A 27,638-nucleotide genomic window follows, 5' to 3' on the forward strand; every position below is an offset into this window, starting at 1 on the left:
TTAAAATAATCTGATTAGAAAGTAGCTTCATGAAAATATCAAGTAAGAACTCTCAACTAATACAGTAATGGAATCAGGTCTCATTTTCATCTCAAAGTTGTATTCTTTTTTTAAAAAAAACAGTAATTTAAATTCTTAGAAAATAATTGTTAAATGGATGAAAGGCTTAGTGTTTGGGCATTTTAATTGTTCATCCTTGACATTCATATTCTCAATATCTCATTTTCAGGTCTGGCTCTGGTTTCTTCTATTGTAGCCAACAGATCCAAAGACTCTTTCAAATGTTGATTCCTTATTCCTATGAGTGTTGGAAACTACTTCTCTCAGCAACTATGCATAGTCCAGTATGTGATTTATAATATTCTTCCAAGTGTGTGTAATATATATCACCCAGATAATTAGGATGACTATAAAGAATTCATTCTTAGGCCCATTTTATTATGGACTGAAAAAAAAAAAAAACAAAAAAGCTTTCTCAAATAAACAATTAGTGGTCCCAAATGGTCATACTATAGGGACATACTGAGTTCTGTTCTTTAAAGGTGAATGATAATGTGAAACTAATTATTAGCACTGACTTTCTCAGGAGAATTATTTGAAATAGGAAATTAATTTTTAAGAGATTAAATTGAAATAGAGATTTCTTGTCTCCTTGGTCCTAGGAATTAAACTTAATGAGATCCAGCACTTAGAATCTTTGTGGAATTTGTAGGACAAAAGTCACAATTAGAAATATGACCTTAAACACTTTAGTTGGAAAAACATGAGGTATAAAACACAGCTTTCCAAAGTTGAAAGAAATGTCACTGTCAAATGCAACACTTTAATTTCTTATGTACTTCACATGAACGCAATTCTGAATCTGCCAAAGACTGAATGAGTGTGTGCGTGTGTGTGTGTGCCTGTGTGTAATTTTTCCAGCACTTAAAAATTATATACCAACCTTTTCAAAGGGTGAAAAGCAGAATTAAAATTTTAGCCCTATACATTTAAAAAGTGTTCACAGTGTTTCAGGTTATATTTCAGTGTTCAGTGTTTACTTCAAAGATTTCCATGAACTCTTGCTGTGGGACCCCAACCTCAATTGTCTGTGAATACTTCTGTGGGGAACAGTTTATAGTTACTCTGACTTGTTGAGATCTCCTAACTTAAGATGTCAAGACTGTATAAGGGGAGCTTAACAGCAGGGTTTCCAGAGTCAGACTGGAATGAATCCCAACTCCCCAACGGTTGAACTGAGTTTGTATTACCTCATCTGTAAATTAGAGATAAAAACTTACTTCATAAAGCTCTTGTTAGGCATATACTATAGAATCCATATATAAATCCTTATATAGTTACTAATAAATAGCATTAAACAAATAATACCTAATATCCTAGTTCTGTTTTTTTTATTCCCCCATCTGGAATGATCTTCCCATTCCCACCCACCCCACCTGGAACGATCATCCCCTTCTCCATCCTCATTTCTGTTCACAGCTCATGTTCACTCTAAAATAGCTCATTCAGAACTCACTGTTAGATTAGGCTTTATCACTGTATATTTTGCAATATGATGTGAAATCTGTGTGTGTGTGTGTGTGTGTGTGTGTGTGTGTGTGTGTGTGCGTGTGAGAGAGAGAGAGAGAGAGACAGCGCTATGAAATATTTCTTCAAGGTGGAAAATATGCTTTGTTAATCTTTGAATCTTCAACACTTAGAAAGAGCAAGGCCCAGAATAGGTACTCAAATATTTGCTGAATAAATGAAAGAACAGAATCTTGATATTTTCTAATAGCTACTGAAAGAGAACATTATAATATTCTTGCAACCAAAGCTGAAATAAACTGATGCTTTATTGAGTTTGCTTCCTTGACATCAATATGAATTCTTTAGTGCTACATATTGAAAATCATTATCTCCAAGTCACGATAATTCCCCTTTATAAATAGAATCCTGCATATTTCATCAAAACCAACATAAAAATAAGAGAAAAAGCATATTCAATGCTCAGAATATTAAAACAAATCAAGTTAGACATAGGTCTTGACCATTAAGAGTTTATATTATAGGAGAGAATACAAAGGAAATAAAGACAGATACATCACAAATATATTTCATGTATGTATATGCTAGTATACATTTATGCATGTATGTAGTATCTGTGTGTAGAGATGAAAATATCTTTATAAATGCATATATTGTCATCATACCTTTCATTTAATATAGCACTAAATATAATGGGATCTAATGTTTTCATAAATAATAGATATAATTAATAAAATTCATTTCAGGAGGAAAAAATGATTAGGACAGTCATTAAATATTGTTTATATTTGTTCGTTACTACCCATGTCCATTAATGCTAGCCCATGAGAAAATTCTAAGACTAACAGCTTATATTCAATATAAACTCCATATCTAAAGCAGTAACACAATCCTCTCTGTTATAATCAAAGTGTATTTTATCCAGTTATGTATTAGTTCAATGATGCTGGATGATAATTTCAAACAGAAAATTTTAAAAAAAGAAAACTTCTTAGAAGAATTTTTTTTCTTGCTGCAATAGAATAAAATAAACAAGGTTGCATAAACCACCCATTTTTTTTCACTACACTGGTTTGGAAGGACTGTGGATTGTTTTTTCATCTTGATTTCAATTAGGAATCTTAAAAGTTGCAAATCTCAAATGAATACATGCCTACAGAGGAAAATATGCATATTGCCTTAGCAGCCTTAATCCATCCTTCACACAAGAAAATACTCTGTACTCCACTATAGTGGCTTGTAAAGACCGTCCACAATCAGGAAATTCAGTTATATCATTGCTAGTCTTGATGCTCTTTAAGTAAACCTTCTTTGTATAGCACTTCTATTTCTAGACTGACAGTTTACATAACTACTAATAATTATTTAACAAACATAAAATATAATTACTTATTAAATGGGAGCATCTGTGATGATGACGACGATGATCATGATGGAAAGGAAGATGACAACTGCTATTTTATCCTTGGAATGAATTTGATCAAACAATTAGAGGAAAGCTGCATGTGTCTGACCCTTTTCTTCTATCCATCCTGGTTATCTTAATAAGCTCATTACTGATGAGTCTCCTGGAGAGTGAAGAGAAAAATCTTCAGACAACTAAATAAACCTCAGCTTCTGGTCAATCAGAACTGGAATAGCCCATGGGTGCTGAAACAATTCAATTAGGATGTTTAATATACTCTTTCCTCTTCTCTCCCTCCCTATGGAATTTTCAATGTCTGGTTGCACTGTGTGGATGCTTTCAGACACAATGATCTGGATAACATTTTCATTAATGAGGAGACTCCTTTATAGCTTTTCCAAAAGAAATATTGCCTATTGTATGTTTGGTTTCATTTTTATAATACAATTAAACAGAGTAATGGAGACATTTGAGCCATGTAGCTATGTAACCCTCAAACAATGTATTTTTATTAGTTCATAGAATGAAATTTAATAAGAATTTTTTAATCTGGTGGAATCCATTCTTAAGTAGGATACATCATCAGTATAAGAAAATGAGAGAAATAAAAGGTATTACAGCATTCCAAGTCTGATACAGTGGTGAGTGCTATACTCTCAGGTACTCAGGAAGCTGAGACAGGAGAATCACAAGTTCCAGGTCAACTTCACTGACTTAGTGAAGCCCAAAGAAAGAAAGGAAGGAAGGAAGGAGGGAAGGAAGGAATGAACCGAGAAAGGAAGGAAGGAAAAAAGAAAAGAAAAAGCAAGAGCTTTTCAAAGACCTGTTACTTTACCATGAGATCAATACAAGTCAATGCACCTAGGCTCTACCAAGAGACAAATAGTGTTGGTGTCATGGTAGGTCATGATTCCAATGTACTCTCTTCTGGTTACATCAACTTCAGAGGATTTGAAATCAAGCAGAGAGAGGGTCCAGAAGTCACGTTACACAGCAAAAGTTTGAATGATTTAGAGAGGTTAACACCAGCAAAGAAAAGCCTATGGAGAAACATAATAGCTCTTTTTAACTACCCTCTGGAAAGTATGTAAAAATGAAAACAATCAGTTTAACTTCATAAAACCTAATTTAGATAAATGAATGATAGAAGAAAGTGTACATTTCAGCTCAATTTTTCAAAAGCTGATAAAAATTTGAGCTGTTCTGAAAAGAAATGAGCTGCCTTAAAACTCTAATTACAAAGAATATTTTAAAAGTTTATAGAAGACAAACTAAATATAAAGAATGTAGTACAGAGAAACTTTAAATGCGTGGATGTTTGAAAAGATGACCCACACAGAAAATTCTAATTCAAGATTCTATGATTCCATGAATATAAAGAATTACCCATTTGAAGAATATCACTTAAATGCCTGTTATAGATAAAATGTGTCCCTGGATTTATATAAGTACCAGGGGATATGATGACTTATCACCATCATGAAATCAAAACAGATTTGAAAAAAGTGAAAGTTAAGTAGGACAAAGGGAGTAGAAGCACTAAGAAAACTGAGAATATCTGAATCAACTGCTTTCTTATTATAAAAGTGTACCTTTCAAAATACAACTAGAACATTTACAATGGTGAGGTACACTTAAAACATTTCAATGTGATTATCTTTAAAATGACAAGTTTGTATTAAAACTAATATTGTACAATATTTTCAATGATAATCTTACATTACTTACACAATTTATGTTGTTCATTACTTAAAACTACAAGATATTGGGATCTTCCAGTATTTGGGGAAAATATGGGTAGTTATGTTTGATAGAGGAAAAAAACAAGCATAAAAATAAACTCAAAAGTTAGTTTACATGTATCCTACATATTTTTTTCCATTTTTGAAGACAGGACTAAAAGAAGACAAGGAGGTTCTGATAGAAGAAAAAGCATGTTCGAATGTTCTTGCAATTTCCTAACTTGACTATAATAGATGGTTGACTTGTGTTTTTTTCCACTCAAGCAAAAACTGGTCATTTCAGACCATTAAAGAAGTCCTCACTGATCTTATTTCATGCAAATGCAAATATATTTTTACATACCATCTAGATTCTGTAGAATCAGCCAGTAAGAGGAGCCAGGATTTAAAATCACAGTTCTTGGGTGTAAAATCTCAGATCTGTGAACAATTTAATCTCTCATACTTAACATCTTTCTTCGCAGTGCCAAATATATTGTCTGGCACTTGGAAACAGTCAATACATTGGGTTAACTGAAATATCAGTTCTGCATTTCGTTTACTTGTTAAAATCTATATGTGACTGTGCATTTCTGTTTTTATGTTTCTGGACATCATATTTTTTCTCTTAAACAAGTGTTCAGGTATGTTTAATAATGTACCCCAACTTCACAGGCACAAATAATAATCTTAAGATAATTAAAAGAAATAATTACAGATAAGAATACCACAGAGAGATAAAGTAATACCACGTCATACAGCACAGGTAATATTTGAGGAGTTCAAGTGTTGATCATAAAATAAATTTCAAATGTCATCAAAGACAATCTGTTGAATCTTCCTGCAAGAATTTGTTTCTACACCTTTATAAATGAATCAAATATTTATGCAATTCAGAAGGACATATTTCATTTATCCTTTCATTTACATTTATTCCATGAATAGTTACTGATCATTTATGATAAGAAAAACACATCAGAAAAGTAAAAATACAAATTTGAAAACAAAATTTATAAATGAAGGGATTATTATTTGTGCTACAATAACTTTCACAGCAGAATGCATTAGGATTCAAAAGTGACAAGAGATTCCAGATTTTGTTCAGTCAATATTCAACATATATTTGAGTGCCAGATAAATCAACAAACTGTGCCCAAAATACACTCTGCATTTTTCTGCCATTGAGATTTTGCCTATGCCAGGTAAAAAAATTCTTCTCTATCTCTTGACTGGCTGCATTATGACCATCTCTTGGTCATGGTATGCCACTGCTGGTGACCCTGGATATATCTAAGAATTCTTCTCATTAGTCACATAAACAAGCATCCAAGTTCTAATAGAGTTGGAAAATAAGAAAAATATATAACAGGAAATACATGTACATATATAAATATGCATATTACATACGTATTTTCCATAGATTTGTATCTTTTAATGTATGAGAAATTCAGTAATGTGTAGGTCAACAATTTTCTATGCCTAACGGTTGTCCATTAGATTTGGAAATATTCTCCACATGACCATTTCGTATGCTGACTGACTGTAAGAGCCAAAAGCTTAATAGTTGCCAAAGATATAAATCTGGAAATTACTGTCTAAAACTCAAAAGAATGATCCAGGACAGATGTGTATAGCTATGATCCAATAGCGCATGGATTAAAGAAGTAGCATAGAAATCTATAAGACTTCTTTGAATGGTTAAAGATAATAAACAAGGATTTGGAAAATAGTTTACTTCATGAATTTTTTTAATATATGTTGAGCTGAAGACTGCATGTGGAAATTTTATTTCTGTATGTAGATATTTGTATATCAGAGGATGTGAGGATGAAGTAGGAAGAAAGTATTATGAGTAATATATTCCGAAAATTGAACAGATTTTAAACAACAACCAAAAATTACCTTTATTTAGCATGTGTGATCTACAATGTTTCAGCATTGTTATAAAATCTGTGACAGTGATTTCAAGTAAGTCTGAGGTTCTCTGAAGAGAGAACTTCCATTGGTAGGCATCTGAAACACAAGGCTCCAGGTAGAGCATTACAGAATGCTGGAATATTTTTTCTCTTATTTGATTCCTAGGGACATTATAAATAAACAGAAATACAATGTGAGCTTAGAAACAACTTATTTAAAAATAAATTGTAATAAAAATGAATTAGGCATATTTTATGCCATCAAAGGAGTTTCTTATAATCACTACAGGGAATTGAATCTCATGACTCAGGTCCCTATTTTCTGGACTTTACTGCCACAGAGCAGGAAAATTATATCACAAAAGGTGTCAGCTGGATATGAAATGCAGGTCCTTTTAACTCTCAAGGGTGCCTCAGGAGACAACCCAAAAAAGTGTGGGAGCATCATCTCCACCTGCTGTGCCAATATCATCAGGTCCCATTGAAGCATGGTGAAATCACCTGTGCACAACAGCTCCAATGCCTGCTACCTCACAGTGGTGATATCTGCGTCATTAATCATGACAGTGCATCATTAGCTTATGACTTAAAGGCCCTTAGCAAAGATATTTTTTCTCTTGTTCATAATATATTATGGAAATTAATCCTGGGACTCAAGTTTACTAATTTGATTTTGTTTGACTAATTCTTATTATTTTTTCTACATTATATTGTATTGATTTAAGTAAGTAACCTTCACATGGTTCAAAAATCAAAAGAATACAGAAAAAGAAAAAAAATAAGTTGTATGTATAGCTGTTCAATAAAATGAATTCCTCTAAATCAACTGAAATAAAGGTGAACAAAATTCTTAGACCCAATGAAAACAAATCCTGGACTAGAAGTTGGGAGTCCTTTTGTTTTTAAAATTCTAGATTTAAATAGCAGGTCAGAACTTTCAAGCATGGCCTGTGGTATTTGGCTGGTGTTTATGTTTGGCCTAACATGCAGGGAGAGGACAGCTGCTGTACTTGGCAAAATCACTGATCCTTTCTGCAGGAAGATAAGAGGACTTGTTTATTTTGTGGCTCAAATCTTTGGTAGAAGCATGAGGTTCTTCTACTGAGACATCTGACCAGGGACATGAAGTTGAGCATATGATTTTTTTTTTTTCCCGAATCTTCACTAATATTCTTCCTTGAAAATTCCATGCATAAAGATTCACTCTCCTCTCTGAACATGTTCTATTGATTTTTTTGTTGTTATTATTTTAGCCAAAAGAGTTTGCTTGATTTTTTTTTTCCCTTCTTTGGTTAGTCCTGGCTGTTTGAACTTAAACATGTTTTTGGTGGTGTGGTCTTATTTTGGTTTCATCTTTTCCATTTTATTGAGTAATTATGTAGCTTACTTTTATTTATCTGTCGTACCAAAGGGAATCAGAATGTGGCAAATCAAAGGGGAAAGTCAATACAGGGAATAAAAATGGAACACTGTACCACATAAAAATAAATAAATAAAATAAAGGTCCATGGACAACTGGAAAAAAATTAAAAAAAAAACAAAAACAAAAAACACAGAACTCTAAGTCCATCAGGTGGTGTATGTCACAGAACAGGGACATAAGGAATACACATTGTTTTCCTACCCTTAGTGTAAGTGTGAGAGTATGTCCTTACACGCCTCTCTTTCCTGCTCTCTCCTCCTTCCCTTTCTTTTCCTCTTTCCACCTATATTCTGTTCAGGAAGATGGGTATTACAGAAGGTCTCTTAAAATCTCTTCTCTACTTAGCTGAATTGGTACAAATGTACATTGTATAACCAACTCACCTCAAACCAAATTTTCAAAATGTCACATCTGGTCTTCTGATCTTAACATTAAGTAATATTCAGGTTTCACATGAAATCATGTTTATCAGAACTTCTATAACTAGATCATAACATTTGACTATTGATTTCCTCTTTTTACCAAACTTACATTCAAAAATTCATTAGCCATGTCTACATAGCATTTTCTAAGATGGAAAGTGAATTTCAAGTCTTGGACATACTAATCTTCAATCACACTTTCTTGAGAGGTTTGTTTCTGTTTTTGTTTGTTTGCTTTTAACCTCTAGAACTTGTAGGAAAAGGTGTACTATAACTTCTCTATTATTACCAGGAAAGAGAATGAAATCATTTTGGTCAAGTTAACAGCCATGAAAAGCTAATTAAAAAGCTCAACTTCACATTAGTGGATTTTTACATAAAAGTGACCTTATGCTCAATTATAATCTAAAAGTCCACCAGTAATTTGTTTTCTATCTTTGTTCTGCACAGTTGAAATTCCTTACATATGATTAAAAATGATCTTCTTTGGAAAGCGAATTCTTTCAAATCAACTTTCTGTTTATATAGAAGAAAAAAATACTAGTCAAAGGAAAAAAGTTTACCTAAAGAAAATCCAAGTCTTTTGAGATTTAGACTGTTTTGATGACCTGTACTTTTATTTTGAACAATCTCTTTCCTTTAGAAGCTCCCGTCTGACTCCATGTTCTTTATTTTCATTATGCTCAAAGGATCCATTATCTTGTGCCTCTACTAAAAGAAAGCTCAACCCACCTATCCCTGACAGTGCTAGGAAATGAATACTTTAAGTTCACAATCCTAAATTCCAAAACAGAAGCAGCTACATTTTCTTTAGTACGGTTGCTCTCCAGAATGCTAGGACTAATGGCTTTTATCCTGGAAACTTTATTCCTTAGCACATGATGCTATATTGCTTTTGTAATAAAGAATCAATTTATTATCTACATTCAAGACTTCTGACTTTCTATCTATATTTCTACATATATCCAGGAAATAAAATTTAAAAATTAGCACTGTAGTACTTTCTCTACATTATAGACTTAAATAATTTGTTTTTACCTCCTTTCAAACTTCCAGTTTAAGTCACTAATATTGCAGGATGATATTAGAGAGAAAGGCACAACAAGCATTTTTTCAGATCAGTGATTCTTAAATCCTAATGGGAGAAATGAAAATGCTGACACCATGGTTCCTACTTAAACTATTGCAATTGTTTTAAGTAAACCCCAGAATCTTCAGTTTTGGGGTTTTTTTTAAATTCATTTTTATTGTAAACAAATGGGATACATTTTGTTTCTCTGTTTGTACATGAAGTAGAGGCATACTGTTTTTGTAATCATACATTTACCTAGGGTAATAGTTTTTGATTTGTTCTGTTATTTTTTTTCTTCCCCCCCACCCCTCCCCCCCTCTTATCCCTCTATACAGTCCCTCCTTCTTTTATTCTTGCCCCCCTCCCAGGGTCTTCAGTTTTAATAAACTTCCCAGTTGATCCTACCTCTGGTCATCCCTAGTATACACCATGAAAGAACACTCGAGATTTGCTAAACTCTACATGTGAATAATCTGATAATGACATTTTGATCAAGTTATTTGCATTTTCTATGAAAATACCTTTATATCCTTACAATATTATCATTTCACTCTATTTTTTATATACAGTATGGCCAAATTAAAAGTATTTCGAACCCTATCTCACACCTATACTAAATCAACTCAAAAGTATCAAAGACCACACACAAAAAAAAGACAAATAAAAGATCAGAAATTTTGCAATTACGAGAAGAATGCATAGGAAACCCTTCAACATCACACAGTGATTTTTTGGATAATAACCCAAAAGCAAAAGCAACAGGTAAAAAGTACACAAATGGGATTGTATCAAACTCAGAAACTTTAATACAGCAAAGGAAACAAGAGTGAAGAGACAACCTACAGAACAGGGGAAATCTTTGCAAACTATTCATCCAACAAAGGATTAATACCCAGAATGTGCAAGAAACAAACAACAACAACAAAAAAAAAAAAAAATCAAGAACAAAGAAACCAAGCAGGCCTGTGCCTATAATCCCAGTGGCTTGGGAGGCTGAGGCAGGAGGATCACAATTTCAAAGTTAGCATCAGCAACTTAGTGAGGTCCTAAGCAACTAAGCAAGACCCTGTTTCTAAATAAAATATAAAAAAGGGCTGTAGATGTGGCTCAGTGCAGGGCACCCCAGGGTTCAATTCCTGGTACCACAACAACAATAATAATAATAATCCAATTAAAATGGGCAATTATGTAAATATATACTTCTAAAAGAAGAAATTCAAATGTCCAACAGTTATGAAAAATTGTTCAACATCATTAGCTGTTGGGAAAAAGCAACTCAAAACCACAATGAAAAATCATTTCACCTTAAGATGGCTATTAGCAAAAAGAAAACAACAACAACAGAACGATTAATGCTGGTACAGATATGGAGAAAGGGAACTTCTTACACTCTTGATGGGAGTGTAAACTAGGATAGTCATAAGGGAGATTACTCAAAAATAAATAATAAAAACAGATCTACTTATCATCCAGCTATCCCATTTCTGGGTGTATAGCTAAAGAAATAGAATACCAATGATATTCATCCATAACCATGTTTACTGCTGCACTATTCACAATAGCTAAGATGTGGACTCAAGCTACCTGCTCATTAATGGATGAATGGATAAAGAAAATATGGTGTACATGCACAATGGAATATTATTCTGGCATAAAAAACAAGGGTATATTATCATTTGCAGGAAAATGGATGGAATTTGAATGTATTATGTTGGGCAAATTAAGTGAAACACAAAAAAACAAATGCATGTGTTCTCTCTCATCTTTGGTGCTATAAAAGGTTGTTCTGACGTAGAATACTGAATACCAGGCTAGAAAAGGTGAGGAGGAAGGGTGAAGAGGGACGTTTATAGGAGTTTCAAACCACAGTACATAGATGTAATAAATTCTAGTGCTACACAGAAAAATAGGGGACAATCATTCACAATGACCTATTATATATTTTATGAATAAGTAGGAACTTGAAGGCATCAAACACCAAATAATGATAAGGAGAAGGAAACATGAATTACTATTATTTCATCAGGCCATATTATATACATATACTCAAATTTCACAACAAACTACATAAATATGTACAATTTTTGGTTTGTTTGTTTTGGGTAGCAGAGATGGAACCAGGGGTGCTTAACCACTGAGCCACATCCACAGCCCTCTTTTTTACGGTCTTGCTAAACTGGGGAGGCTGGTTTTGACCTTACAATCCTCTTGTCTTAGCCTCCCAAGTTACTGGGATTACAGGCATGTGCCAACACACCCAGCAATATGAACAATTACTATGTGTTAGTAAAAAATTGTTTTTAAATGTTTAATAAGATGGAAATGCCAAATACCCGGATATGAGCATGTAAACATGTATTGAATTATTACCCTGTATCCCAGAAATAAGTACAATTAAAATGACAACATATTTCTAAGTTTTTTGTGAAAATTTTTATAGACTCAGTTCATTATATTGGTAAATAAACTGCTTACAAAGATCTACGTGACAATTGATTTTGGAACTTGTTTTTCTAAAAAAATTTTCATGAAGTGAGATTCTTTCTTATCCAAGATAAATAGCTGTGAAACACACCACATTTTTCTTATTTTGTTTGGCTGGCAAGAAATTCAGGGATGTTTCTACACTCACTAACACTGTAATATAACTTCTCCATTCTCTCTCCTCCATCATTAATACTTGTATCATGTCTTCGATAGGAGGTGTCCCCATAAACTCATGTGTCAGACAATACAAGAACATTCGGAGGTGAAATGATTGGGTTGCGAGAGTCTTAACATAAACACTGATTTAATCCCTGACGGATTAACTGGTTGATAACTGTAGGCAGGTAGGACGTGGCTAGAGAAAGTGGGTCACTGGAGGTATGCCTTTGGTGCATATATTTTGTCTCTGCTTCCTGACGCCTTGTGCTGAGCTGCTTTCCTCCTCCACACCCTTACACCCTGACATTCTACCTCACCTCAGGCCAAGAGCTAAGGAATTGGCCATCTATGGACTGAGACCTCTGAAAACCTGAGCCTCAAAATAAATTTTCCTCCTAAATTTGTTCTGGTCAAGTCTTTTGGTCACAGCAGCAGTTAAAAAACTGGTTAAAACAATTTGACACTTGCTCATTTAGTTATTTTGGTTTATTTGACAATAAATTGTTTCAAATACTCCTTAAAAAATGGTGAAGTAAAATAAATAAATAAATAAATAAAAGCAATGAAGAAATAAGAAATGATTAAAAATATAATTTCCAAACAAGCTAGTCAGAGACATAGGATTTTCATAATTTAGTAACAAATTGTTGAATTTTCAACCAAAAAATATTTGCAAGGTGACTCCAAATTACAGTGTCTAAAGGGAAATGCCTGATTTATGGTATGTACTCAATCAACAACTCTTCAACAATTAGTTTCTGCTGAATCATCTATTGGTGGGATCCACTGGAGGCTTTTTCTTATGCAAAGTAAACATGTACTAGTTGTAAAATTTAATATTTAATTAATATTACTTATAAATAATTAATAAATATTATTTAATATCACATACTTTATAAAACAATAATATAATACCAATCTGTCCTAGATGCTACAGGAGGAGATATGAGCAGATTTAGGGGAAATGTTTGCTTGGCTGGGTTTGGGTCTTGCTTTGTCCTTATTCCTTCTATGCCCCCATTCCTCCCTTTTGGAATGGAAATGTTTACTCTATACCACTGTATATGGTATATGTCTAACTTGCTTTTGATTTTCACAGGGGCTCATAGCCCAGAGTTTGCCTTGGATCGCAGAGAAGACTTTAGACTTGGACTTATGGGCAATGGTGAAATTAAGACTGTGGGACTCTTGAAGATGAACTAAATGCCTTTAGCATCAAGAGATAGGAGCTTTTGTGAGCCAAGTTATGGTTTGAATATGAGGTGTCCCACAAATGCTCCTATTAAAGCAGGAATGTTCAGAGATAAAATGATTAGATAAAAGAGCTGTGAAATCCATTTTAGTTTTTTATCTGATTATTGAATCATCATTTTATGTTTTTATTTTCATTTGTTCTTTTTAGAACAATGGCAGAAGAATGTCTTTTGACACATTATATGTACATGGATTATAAACTTATTCTAGTTAGGACCCTATTCATGTGGGGGTACGTGATGTGGAGTTACCCTGGTCACGTATTCAAATACAAGGATAGGAAAGTCATGTCTGATTAATTCTACTGTCCTTCTTATTCCCATTCTTCTTCAGTTCCTTCGTTCCCCTTTGCCTAATCCAAAGGATTTGTATTCTTCTCCTCCTCATACTCCCTTGTTGCGGGTTAGTATCCATATATCAGAGAGAATATTCAGCCTTTGGTTTTTGGGGGACGGGTTTATTTCACTCAGCATGATATTTTCCAGTTCTATCCATTTTAGGGCAAACACCATAATTTCATTCTTTATGGCTAATATTCCATTGCATATATACACCATATATATATATATACACACACACACACACACACACCATATATATACCACAGTTTCTTTATCCATTTGTCTGTTGAAGGGCACCTAGGTTGGTTCCATAGCTTGGCTATTGTGAATTGAACTTCTACAAACATCAATGTGGTTGCTTCACTCCAGTATGATGATTTTAAGTCCTTTGAGTATAACCCAAGGAGTGGGACAGTGGGTCAAATGGTGGTTCCATTCCAAGTTTTCTGAGGAATCTCCATCACTGCTTTCCATAGTGGCTGCACCAATTTGCAGATCCAAAAGCCATGTATGAGGGTGCCTTTTTCCCCACATCCTTGCCAACAATTATTGTTACTTTATAATTGCTATTCTGACTATAGTGACTTTCCAGTTTGAATGGACTGAATGGGTGGTAACCGCAGGCAGGTGGGGAATGGCTGGAAGAGGTGAGTCACTGAGGGCATGCCCTAGAAGGGTGTATCTTGCTTGTGGCCCCATCCTCCTCTCTTTTTCTCTTCCTCATGATCCCACCATAAGCTGAGCAGCTTTCCTCCTCTGGGACCTTTCACCATGATAAACTGCTTCAACTTTGATCCACAGCAATGGACCGAGGTCTCTGAAAACATGAGCCCCACATAAACTTACCTTCTTCTAATTTGTTCTTATCAGTTATTTTGGTCGCAGCTATTGCAAAGGCTGACTAAAACGTAATCTCTCATGTAACAACTACATGAACCAGTATCCTAAGAATTTACATGTAATATTTACATTTAATTTCCACACAAGTCAGCTTATTTTACTGACAGGAAATCTCAGGCAATCAAGAATATAAGTAATTTTGACCAAGTTCATTGAGCCAGGGAATTAGACAACTGATACTTAAATCTAGGCAGTCTCTTTTCCCTTATCTTAAACATTTAAGATATTTTTGAGTGAATCATTAAAGGGTTATTATAAGAGAAGCAATACAATTTTAAATAACAAGGTTTCTACACAGAAAAATTGAAAGTAAAAGGTCCCAAATGATATAAGAGAATCTTCTTTTAATATGTTACTTTTTCTTAAAGTGTGGAATAAGTATTTATTGCCCAGATTGTCTTAAAAACTAATGAAATCAGTAGATTATGTTGTGTCTCCAAGAGGTATGTGTATATCAACATTGTATTTCCTAAATGCATATTTGAGTTTACATCATGCATTCACACATATTTCAGTAATAGTTAAAGTTATATGTATGGATCTAGAAATTAGGACTGAGAATGTGAGAAATAATGAGACAGAAGTAAAAGGAATATGACTGGTCTGTCAAGTAATTTCTTAATTTATTCAGTTTGCCTTAAAATAGAATGTTTTAGAACATATTGCCAACGTCTGCTATTTGACTGAAAAAAAGAAGTTTCCCTTTACTTTTTTTAATAAAATAATCTTATCTTTCTCTTAGATGATTATGAAGGTATTTGGACTCTTTAAATGAAAATAATGAAGTTCTTTTCAAAATCAATAGACACTTATCACTACTCTAGTACTATGCCAACACTCAATAAAGTACCCTATTTTCCATAAAGAAGAGTTTTCAGACATTTTCCAACTTACATTCCTTTTGTTTTTGTTATAATATTTACTGTCTTATCTTCTGACATTTTGTTTCAAATTCATCTAATTTTAAAGTCAACAGCAGAAATGCTATATTAAAAAAGAAAGACAACTGATCAACATATATATACTCTAAGTTAATTATGTTTTTCAAAACAACTGCATTTTATTGCAAATATAAAAATTACAAGACTATTTATGAAGGATTGGAAATAAAATTTAGTTTGGCTCCCATAATTAAGAATTTCCTGAAATGGAAGCAATTTCCTTTTGACATTTGTTCTTATCTCCTATTTCTCTATGATGTATTCGCTCCTGAATGCCTATGAGATGCTTTGAAATTAGTGTAGTTTTTCTAACTACAGCAATGTTCTGATTAAGTAAACAATGCGAATGAATTGTAAATGTATTCTTGATTGTACATGTTTGTGAAAAGTCACATATAACCTTTTATAGAACACTATAAAGTAGCAGAAAATCAAATGAATATCAACTTCAATCCTTTAATCCTCATTCTTAATTTCACAAGAATAAATAAACCAAAGCATTATGAGTGACTTTCAAGTTTGATAACTTTCATATTATAGGACTTGGAAAGGAACTAACTACAAATCATAGAGTTGAATAAAATTCAAGTTATGATTGCTGCATTTATATCTGTCATCTCCAAAAGACCATGGTGAAAGCAATACTAATGGAAAGAACATCCTTAATTTCTTCTTATTAAGTATTTGCTTCATAGAATTCTGGAGATGCTAGTACAAGTATCAATTGATACAAGAACTTCAGAAAAAAAATTGATATTATCTTCCAAAAGTTGAACATTCATACATAAGAGCCTCCAATTTCACTCCATGGAAAATCATAACACAGTTGTTAATAATTTGCATATCATAACCCTTCAGAAAAACCCAAAACCAACTTGAGTGTCATCATCAGGACAACAGTTGAAATAAACTATGGTATATGCACATAATAGAATAAGATGTTATATAGCAGTCAAAATGAATTACAGTGCATACAAATTCTGTGGATAAACCTGACATGATATTACATGGAAAAACTCAAGACTACATGAAACATTATGTCCTTTCAACAAAGTGACATCTCCCAATTAAAAATAAATGTTTAAGAATAACAAACACAGGACAATGGTGATCTTTAGTGGAAAGGGAGAGAGACAGTGGAACATGATGGGAAGAGGTGTATATGGTCAGATGCAAGTTTTTATTTTAGGCAATAGGTTCACATGCACGAATTACATTATTAAAATATTGTTAACTGCATAAATAAAATGGTAAAGAGGGTCATGCATATATAAATGATAGAAGTGTGAAATGAAAAGGAATAACAGTTAAAATTGTGTGCCCGTGGAATAAAGCCAACCATAATGTTTAGTTCTTTCAGCTGTTAGTATCAAGGGCTTAGCTTTTTGCAAAATCATGCTGTGTACATGCATGAATGTACCACAGTGAATTCAATCTTTATGTGTATAGATAAAGTACCAATTTAAAATAAATAAATAGATAGATAGAAGACCAGTAGAGCAGAGTAAGAAGAACTGGGGTGGGTGGAGGAAAGGGACAGAAGAGGCACCAGCAATGGAAATGGAGCAAATTAAATATTCCACTTATGTATAATTATATCAAAATGAACCCAACTGTTATCTATTATGTATAACTATAATGCACCAATAAAAGCATTAAAATATGTATAATAAAAATTAAAATAAAATGTTACTGAAATAGAAGACCCTCCCTTACAATTTATCAGTTTAGTAAAATACTGCAAGTATCTACTTACTACCTATTTTTCAAGTAAACTTAAAATACTTAAGGGAATTAAAGGAGGATTTGTTTTCCCCTTTGTAATTCCAAGGGTTAAAATGGCATTTTATATATTTTTCAAAGTAGAAACATACTATTTAAATAAGCTTGAGAATATCATTTCAAAATATATTCTAAATCATAATGTTTAATTTCATTCAAATCTTCTTTTATTTGACTTTAACATGCATGTGAGTTTTCATAGCATATTATGAACCTTCGACTTTTGACTTTCTGTTCTTTAGACCAAAATTAATCAAACAAATGATTTGACACTAATTTCACAACTTTCTTCCAACAGCATGGATATTAGAATCAACAAAATCATATCTAGATCGTTGTCTAAAATTCAGTTCAATACGGAATTCTATTCAGTTTCTAAAAGTTTTAACGATTACCAGATGACCAAGGAAATAAGAATAAAATGAAACTTATAACATGAATTCATTTATTCATTAGATTTCAAATTATATATAAACTATGGAGTCACTATCAGAATTTTAATTATATTATGGAGAAAGTTCTAGATATTCTTTGTTTTATTTCTCAGTTTTCTTTGTAATATTTCATTTAATGATGAGGACAGGTTTCAAGTAGAAAAAGAAACATAAGGAGTAATACAGCTTCCAGTGTGCTGCACTCTTAAGAGCATTAGACTTCAAAAGATCCCCCAGAAATCTAGTTTAGGCTCCTTCACTAAGTAGATTGGGGATTTTATGTAAGTTCCATAACCACATTTCAACTTTGTTTCTTCAAGTATAAATTGAGAAGTTTCTACAAAATGATTTTTAATGAGCCATTTAAGTCAAAAGTCCATTATTTTAATACCTTTGGACTGAAGCAGAAAACTCAAACACTTGGGAAACCCCTTACAAGACATTCTTTTCTGACTCAATAAAGTATCTAATGTCCATTTTGGGGTTGATCAAATTTAAGAATACAATATATAAGTTTACTACATTTTCAATCCCAAAATACCACATTTGGAAGAATTGGAAATGTTTTAATAAATTGCAATATGCATGATATCATTTTTTCCTAAAATGTATTAAAATGAAATAGGATTAGATAGCCTTACTTTTTGTAGAATGAAGAAAGGAAACCAGACCCTCATGAAAACAGAGAAAGAAGGATCATTATGAAAGTCTAGCTGTCATTATTGAACTTCATCACATGCAAAAGCCTAGAAAGACTAGAATAGTTCCTATGTGATGGCCCTCACGAATCCCAGCTTACTCCATGAGCATTCCAGTCTCTGAACACAACTTCCGGGTACGATGTAGAATTATCTGGATGAAAGATGTTCTAGTGAAAACAGCACATCAAAGTGAGATGCCACACTTAATTCCCTTAGTTTCGAGCATATATATTTGCATTCAATTATTGTTCTTCTAAACCCAAGTCTCTTCATAATCCATTCATAATTATGCTTAATTCTCCAGCATGGTGATTCTCATCAATGCACTACCTCTGTAAATTTTCATTATACCTCTGCTATATGCATGGTCCCAATCTGATTTGTATTCAAAAATATCTTATAGCAATTTTCAAAGATTTTAAGACATGTAAACCATTTTTTCTTTCAAACTCAAAAATAATAAAATACCTGGAGAAGATGTATACATACTTACTGCTATGTGAGAAAAAAAAGGAATGAAATTACTTTAAATAGAATTCAAAATGAATGTGATATTCTTTAGCACTAATGTTAGAATTGACAGCTGTTAATCTCCAATACTATATTCAAAATTTTAAAATTATCGTGTAAGTTCCCATACAGTTCCACATCTACTGCGCACCAGCTTAGTCTTTCAGCTAAAATGTGGAATTCATTTTTGTTTTCAATTAGTTTTATTTTTGTCAGTTAAGAATAATTTAATCATGCATTATTATAAAATGCCCCCATTTGGGACAATCTCGTGAGTAACTGATGTAAATTTTAAGTTAAGGTAAAAAATTCTGTACATGATGAAGCTATTTTAAAAATGATCCTTTTTATCTTTTTTAAATCTAAGTGTGGTCTAGATTAGTAGATTACTGCCTATGTGGAGACGGCACATGGCTCCATGGCTAAGGAGCGCTCGTGACAATGCAGGTATCAGCTCACTCCATGATCTGCAACACATTAACACATGTCTTTTTCTACATTTGAGCATTGTACCAGGCTAAGTCTCTAAAGGGTTCAGACTGAAACATGGAAAGCCTTTCAAACTAGGAATGAAGGCAAGAAGTAAAGTTACATACAGAATGGCACTTATATCAAATGTAACTCCCAGTAGAGATGATAAGGCTTGGGAGTTGGAGAAGGCTTCATGGAGAAGGTCAATGCAAAGACTGGTTCTCCAAGGAGAAAACTAAAGGGCAAAACATTCAACAGAATCTACAAAATCAGAGTCTTGTAAATGTGCACAGCAATGAATAGACGGTGTTTCACCACTAGGTTTCTTGTCAGTACCAGACAATATTCCATGCTACCAATCTAGGTGATGAAGTTATTGAAAAAAATACAAATCTTCACTATGATCTGCAATGTCCTTTATCATCTCATCTCAAAAACCTTTCAGATCTCATTGCTACCAAGCTCTTCACTGTTTTGCTTCAATTACAATGGCATTAGACAGAATACCACAGACTTCTTGAATATTTGTACATCCTGAGCATCTGTTATCTGAAAATGCAAAATCAAATATGCTCCCAAATTCCTAACTTTTAAAGTGCCATTATGATGCCACAATCATCTAAAATGACTTAGTGCACTAAACATATTACATAAAATCACCTGAGGATTCATGTGTAAGATGTATATGAAACAAATAAATTTTGTGTTTAGTCTGATTGCATCACCAGATACCTCACTGCGCATATACAAAAATCCAAAATCTGAAAAAAATTTGAAAGTTCTCTGGTCCCAAGAATTTTGGATAAGTGATATGTATAACCTGAACTTCTTTTCTCTTTCTCTTCATTCAGATATTCACAGACTCACTTCATCCTTTAATCAACTCAGATGTCAGTCTCTTGAAAAGACCTTCTCTGTTCTCTCTCCCAAACAGCAGCCTTATTACTCAGATTTAGTTTTTTCAGAGAGCTCATCGGGACCTGGCATTATAGCACATATTTGTCTTTATTTTCTGCATCTCCTACTATTTTAGATCTGCACCATGTTTTAAAGTTAGAAAGCTGGCTGTATGCTTATTATGGTCAACAGGTAATAACTAATCAAAAAAGTCTGTTAAATTAAAATGAACTCTGAGTCACATTTTGATTTTCCGAGAGTACACTGCTATTACTTGTGTTTCCAAAAGATCACTGGTGTTCTAAAAAAAAAAAAAAAAAAAAAAAAAGAGGAAGATGGGAAGATGGGTGAATTAGGTCCACATATCATAAAAAAAAAGACAAGATCTTTTACTTTTAGAACAAAACCTTCCCATCCAATTTGACATTATCTCAACTGTCACTCTTTCAGTGTTATTTTTTTCTCATTAACTTCTGATAATGCCTTCCCTACTCCCTCCATACTTCTCATGATTCAGATTTTCTTTACATAACACACTTTCAAAATTTCCAAGGCAAAATGGATTGCAAATGCCATCCTATGTAGCTACATTTATGTTTATATTTTGTACACCTTTTAAGCCCTTAGAATGTGGACTTCCTGCCAACAATTTCATGTACCTTATGTGTAATTTAGAGAGAATGGTTCACTATCTCTACGCACAAATTAGTTAACAACCATTAACCCTAACCTTTGCAGAAAAATTAGTTAGGGATAAAAAAGTAGATAAGTCTTACAGCACTTCCCAATCAAAAGAGAACTACAAAAAGAATGGGTCATAGTACAACATAAGGCAAAATGCTCAAAAAATAAATTTAAATTTTTTTAACAAGGCTCTACCCTTCCCTAATCACTCCCCCTCCCCACCTAGGCAGAATTATCCATCCTTGAGCACCCACCCATCACAGGAAAGAGGTAATTCAGACTTCAAGGATGGTACCAGAATATCTAAGAAAAGGCTGTCTCCCAAATTAACAAGTGAATTACAACTACAGACAGGAAACACCTGGAATGTAGCCTCTGAATCACCTCTTTAAAAACCCCTTGTTCCCTCTGGTAGGTAGAATCACAAACTCTAGGACATGAGTCCCCTGTGTTTCTCCTTTGCTGGCAAAACAATAAAACTTCTTTTTCCCTTTTCTCTAAATAAATAAATATTTTAATGTGGAACAAAGCCAAGACTCCTACTTTAGTGGATTATTGCCTATGCTGAGATGGCACTGCTTCACGGCTATAGCTCTCTCCATGGTGTGCAGGTATTCACTCATTCCGTGATCCAAACACAGTAACACAGACCTTTCTCTACATTTGAGCACTGAACTAGGTAATAAGCTTCAAAAAGTACACTCAAACCTCCAAAGTCTTTCTATCTAGATAGAAAGGCAAGAAGTAAAACCACAAATTATACGCAAAATGGTACTTACTAAAGTCAAGCATAATTCCAACTAGAGATGATGTAGGTTTAGGAGACTGAAAAGTCTTCATGAGCAAGATCAAGGTAGAGATTAGATCTTGAAGAAGAAAGCAAAGGGGCAAAACATTCAAATGGTAAAGCAAAGAACCCTGCAAATGTGCACCAAAAAAATGAAGAAATGACGTTTCACCCTTGGATATTTTTTCAATACCATACAGTATTCCATACTGCCAAAACTAGCTGCTGGAGCTAAGGGGAAAACAATGCTTCTTTCTTTCTTTATTATGTATTTGTGCTCCTAAAATAATATAAAACATATGGAGAACATGGGGACAGGGGGATAGAAATGAATTCATCATAGTTCTGAGGGGAAAATAATGCTTCCTTTACTGCTGAAGTTCTTTCCCTATTCTTGTTCTTGAGATGAAAGAGAAGTTAAATTGTACATTTTCAACAATTCACAGGCCAACTCATTTTCTGCAATGTAGGCAAAATGACTGATTTACTTTTCTATCAGTCAGTACCATTAAGTAGTCTGCCCCCAAATGGCCTAAAAGTTCACTGGATGAGAACATAAGGTGGTATTGTATCAACAAGGCATCGCTATGATAGAACACAAAGGCAGAGCCAGCAGAGATATTAAGGAATGTGGAAAAAGTGAGACACAGAGTACAGAACGAGGAGAGGAATTCACTATATGAATGGAAAAAACCGCAAATTTGTTCCTTCTCTTATCAGAAGCAGCCCCCAGATAATTATTATAGCATATTTCTAGATAATGTTTGAAGATCTTCAGAAAAAAATGAGTTTAAAAAGTAAAATTCCAAAAATACTGCTAATATTTAATGGTATAACTATGGAAAAGTCACAAAACTCTCCCATATTCTTGTATGTGTCACATGATAAATTTTTAAATAAACGACAGCTAAATTTTCTTCCACTATTTATTGAGTGATCAGGTAATAAGATATATGAATGTCAGTAATTTGTTTTCAAAGATGAATATAATCAGGAGAAAAGTTCTGAATTAACTATAAAAATAAATATAAAACAAAGTCAGTCAATACAAGGAACATAGCTGACCCAATGAAAATCAATAATGTCCTCTTCTCTAGAGTACTATGTTGAGACAACATATAATATTATTTCTTTCTTACATATGTCTGTCTAGAAAGAAAGTTAATGCTAAAAAGTTTTAGATGGTAGGAAAATACACATATTTTTAAAATGCCTAGTGAAATATTGTTTCTAATTGAAATGATGGCTACAATAATAGGAAAACACTTAAGATTAAGTAACCTTTAATGCTAAAAGGATAGGAATACATACCACATTTCAATTTCCATCCATTAACATTCTCTACAAAGAACTTCATATAAATATGTTGTACTATGCCAAAATTAAAATGACTGTTACCCATAATAGGACTCTTCACCAGTGAGATAAATTTTGGTACTTCCCACACCTTGCAAACATTGTTAGATTAACACATTAGCAATATTCATGTATACCAGCTGGCACAAGGGGAAGTAATTCCATCAATTTTAGTAGATATGTACACTGAAAGTCTCTACATAAATAATTTTGGAAGATATACACCTAACATTCCCCAAAATAATGTAATTAGAATTGTGACAGGTAGCAGGAGGATGCTATTCCAGAGCATTTTTGTCTTTCTTTTTAATAATATGTATTTATAACAGTATTATCCTATAGCATACATATGATCATATATATGAAAATGATAAATTCCTCTCAAATTATGCCATTCTAAAAAGTCAAATTTCTTCTTTTAAAAAGCCATGTTGTTAGAAAAACTGCAATGAGCTGGGAATGGAAGCACATTCCTATAATCCCAGTTACTCAGGAGGCTAAGGTAGGAGTTGAAGGCCAAACTTATCAACTTAGCAAGACCCTGTCTCAAAAAATGCTTTAAGTAAATAAATGAAATAAAATGGACTTGGGATATGGCTTCAGTGTAGAGCACCCCTAGTTCAATCCCCAGTAGACCAAAAGAGAAAAAGAAAAACGAAAAAATTGTAATGAAATTTTATTTTGCCTTTAAAAAACAAAACAAAACTGGGGATTAAACCCAGGACCTAGGGCATAAGCATATGCTCTATCATTGAGCTTGACCACAATCCTTCTACCCCCAATCCTTCCTTTTTTGTTTGTTTTAGTTTCTTAAAATAGAAATTCACTAAACCTATTAAAATTGAAATGTGATATTGCTAGTTTCTGAGGGCCTTAATCAATAGATAACTACTAAGTTTTCTTAAAACAAAAATGTACGTCTACCATGCTTCAGATAAACACACAATATAAGTAAATATTTTGTTTTCCCAAATTTGTTAAAAATTCAGAATATGATTTATGTGCTTAAATACACAAAACATCCAGCTACTCAGGAAGCTGAGGCAGGAGGATCACAAATTTGTGGCCAGGATAGGCAACATAGCAAAACACTGTTTCAAGATAAAACTTTAATTAAGAACAGAGATGTACGTAGCTCAGTGGTAGTATTTGCCTAGCATGTGTGAGGCCCTGAGTTCAATCCCTAGAATTGCAAAAAAATAAAAATAAAATCAAAAAATTTCATTCTAAACATGAACTTTAAAAAAATGCCATACAGCAGCTTTCTTCCTCTTACTGAAAACTTTGATGAAAACAACTTGGTTTTAAAATTTAAAAAGTGGTATGGATCACAAAATGATATTTCTGAAGTTCTTAAGTTATATGTTATAAGCAATATCATCACTTTAAAAAGAAATGTCTAGGGCTCAGGATGTGGCTCAGTGGTACAGCACTTGCCTAGCATGATTGAGGCCCTAGGTTTGATCCTCAGGACTGCAAAGAAAATTTTTTTTCAAAAACTTTAACTGTTTAAATAGTTAGTAATCCTGACCAAGAATACAAATATTGCCTAACATATTAAAAGTTCCTCAAATTATTCAGTATATCATCTGATACCACTTCTACCTCCCAAATCATGAACATGAAATACAATGACAAACTGAAGCTTGACCCTACTGAACAAATTTTTTAAATAGTTTTTTATAATTATTGGTGAATGTCTGGAAGTTTCCTGAATTGAGCAACATTTAAATATTACTATTTGAAAAAAAGTATCAATGGATGTTACCTTTTCAAGGCCTTTAAGCAAAAGAAGAGTTCTAAGCTTTTTTTCCAATATGGCAGACTAAGGCAGTAATTAGAGTTTTCCCATGGAAAGGGGAATGGGTGGGAAAGGGGCAAAAGTGTAACCCGGGCCCTGAGCAGGTCAATAAATATCCTTGAAAAGAAAGGATGAAATGAAGGAACAGACATATGTGGCCAACCAATATAAATACCACTTTTAAAAAATATTTCTGACATTCTTTCTTTCATTGATTTTTTTAAAAATTTTGCTTATTATGTTCCCAACTTCAATTAATAGGAAATGAGGGAACCTTAAAACTATATTTTAAAGCATTAATTGTACTGGCTGATTAAATAATTATTTTTATAATAAACATGGTCAAATAAGAGTCTGATATATTTGATATTACAGGAAGTAAAACGATCATTAGATGACCACATGGTATTTTAAAATAAAAAGAACAACAAGAACAACTGGATATTGTGTAAAATGACCTGAGAAGTAGTCTTTGATTCTACCAGTCCTCAATGACAAAGCTCTTGGGTATTTCTTCTCATGTAGGTAATGATTATATATGCTGGATCTTTTGATAGCCATTGTTTAGGATCACCTTTTCACTTCTATTATCATTAGTTGATGAGAATTAACATCATTAAAATTATAGTGACATTAAAAAGAGTCCATAGAGTATAATGGAAAATTCTTGATCATCTCTCAGACACAACTTTGTTATCTAAAACTCTTGCATACTTTCCAGAAAGTTTGCACTTTATACTTTATCCTCTAAAATAGCAACATAAAAGACAGACAATGACTGTTGCTGAATATATTCTATTCCTAAATAATACTGTTGAGTCACAGAGTAACCACAGATAAGAAACCAAAAAGGCACAGATTTTAAGAATCTATTTCTCCAAGAAATTAAAATGCACTATAAATATTTTTGATGAGAAATTAAATATTTTTCCTAAGAAATTTTGCTTTGTTATATAAAGCATATGCTTTGCTAAATGTCCACATATACTCTCATTTTGATTGCATCAACATTTCCACATCTGAAAAGTTGGATGGTGTATTCCATTAGAATCATTAATTAGCTTGATTTCCTGAAAATTAAAATTTTCAACTTCAGTGAAACTTGTCTTAAAACTAACTCCCACTTCACTTCCAAGTTCTGAGAAAGTGTATATATGTATGTATGTTTGTGTATATATGTATATATATTTATATTTATAAATTTAAGTATATACTTATTCAATTCTTCTACTTACCTATGAAACATGTGAACTAAATCAGAGGTTTAGTTTTTACTCAGGCATTATGATTCAGTTTCTTATGGCAAAAAGTAAAAATTTATAAGCATTTTATTTATATAATAAAAACTCATTCCTTCATTTTTTTCTGAAAACAAACAAATTTCAAAATAAAATAAAAACTGGAGTCATTTCAGGAAACAAATGTTAAAATAATACCAACTTCTCAGGTCTAGAATAGAACTTTTAGCTAGATGAAATTAACAGTTCATGGACATTCATTGTAATGATTCCTACATTCAAGACATATCTATGTCTAGATATATATATATATCTAGACAGTAGATAAAAGTGAAATGACAGATCTCATGAAAAACTGCCATATACACCAAATTTTTAAAGTATTATTTCCTTTTACTATTTCTCCCTTTAATGCAGTCTTCTTTTATATTCAGGTATACTTCTAAACTGAAGTCATAATAGTGATTTGCACTACTCAATTGTCCCATAATAATGATTTCAAATGACATAAGGGCAATAAGACAAAAAACAAATTCTCTTTGATAAAGAAAAAGCACCTAAGGTGTTCCAATCCTCTTCACAATCTGTCACAAAATTGTCAACAAAATAAAAAGGAAATATAAGCACTAGGATATGAACTTCACTAATTTCTTTTTTAAAATCTACCCGTAGGTCTTCAAAACTATCTGACACTATATCAAAATCATAAGTATTGTATTTTACTTTACCATAATTTGTTAATTAACTCACCCCAAATTCCTCATATAAAAAAAATATTCCATTAGTTGGCCATCTGACAACATGAGAAGCTGTTCAACACAATATGCCTAATAAAATTAAGTTGACTTTAACCACAATGTCATTTAAGGAAGTCAATGAAATTAGCTGGAAACAAAACTTAAAAAGCAGCTTGGGAATAACTTTTTTCTTACAGCCATTACCAAATCCTTACTGAGCTGATTACCTATGCAAAAAAAGTAGCATAAAACTGAAGAAAGGGCACTAACATCACTCCCTGGCTTATCTAAAATCTAATAAAAGTAAAAGGCTCTAACCATTTTATTTTATTAGATTCTCTAATATGTATAATGCTGCCACATTCAGCAATTTGATTAACATACTTAATCATCTGACACCTCTTCTTTTTTTTTGTTCCTACCATCTAAAAAACTTAATTCTAGCCCTGAAAAGCCATTTTAAACAACATGTGACTTCAGAATAGTTCCTTTGGTTATAAAACTTCATAACCCCCAATTAAAGAAGGCACAAATTAATTCTAGAAGGAAATTAGGACCCAAAATTCTATAATGCAACCTGTCCTTGGTGAACATCAATCTCACCAGACACTGTTCTATCTTCCAGCGTACTTAGTGGGTGTGGATCCATTGCTCAGGATCTTTAGTTTCTAA

At 32.8% G+C, this 27,638-nt stretch overlaps 1 protein-coding gene across 1 annotated transcript in view; it reads right to left on the minus strand.

Annotated features, from left to right (window-relative positions):
• The window catches only part of KCND2 (potassium voltage-gated channel subfamily D member 2), a 438,110-nt gene that overhangs the window by 408,505 nt on the left and 1,967 nt on the right, over positions 1–27,638 (minus strand). The gene's annotated exons all lie outside the window — the stretch shown is intronic.

This window comes from Sciurus vulgaris (genome assembly GCF_902686455.1).
Source record: "Sciurus vulgaris genome assembly, chromosome: 8".
NCBI lineage: Eukaryota > Metazoa > Chordata > Mammalia > Rodentia > Sciuridae > Sciurus > Sciurus vulgaris.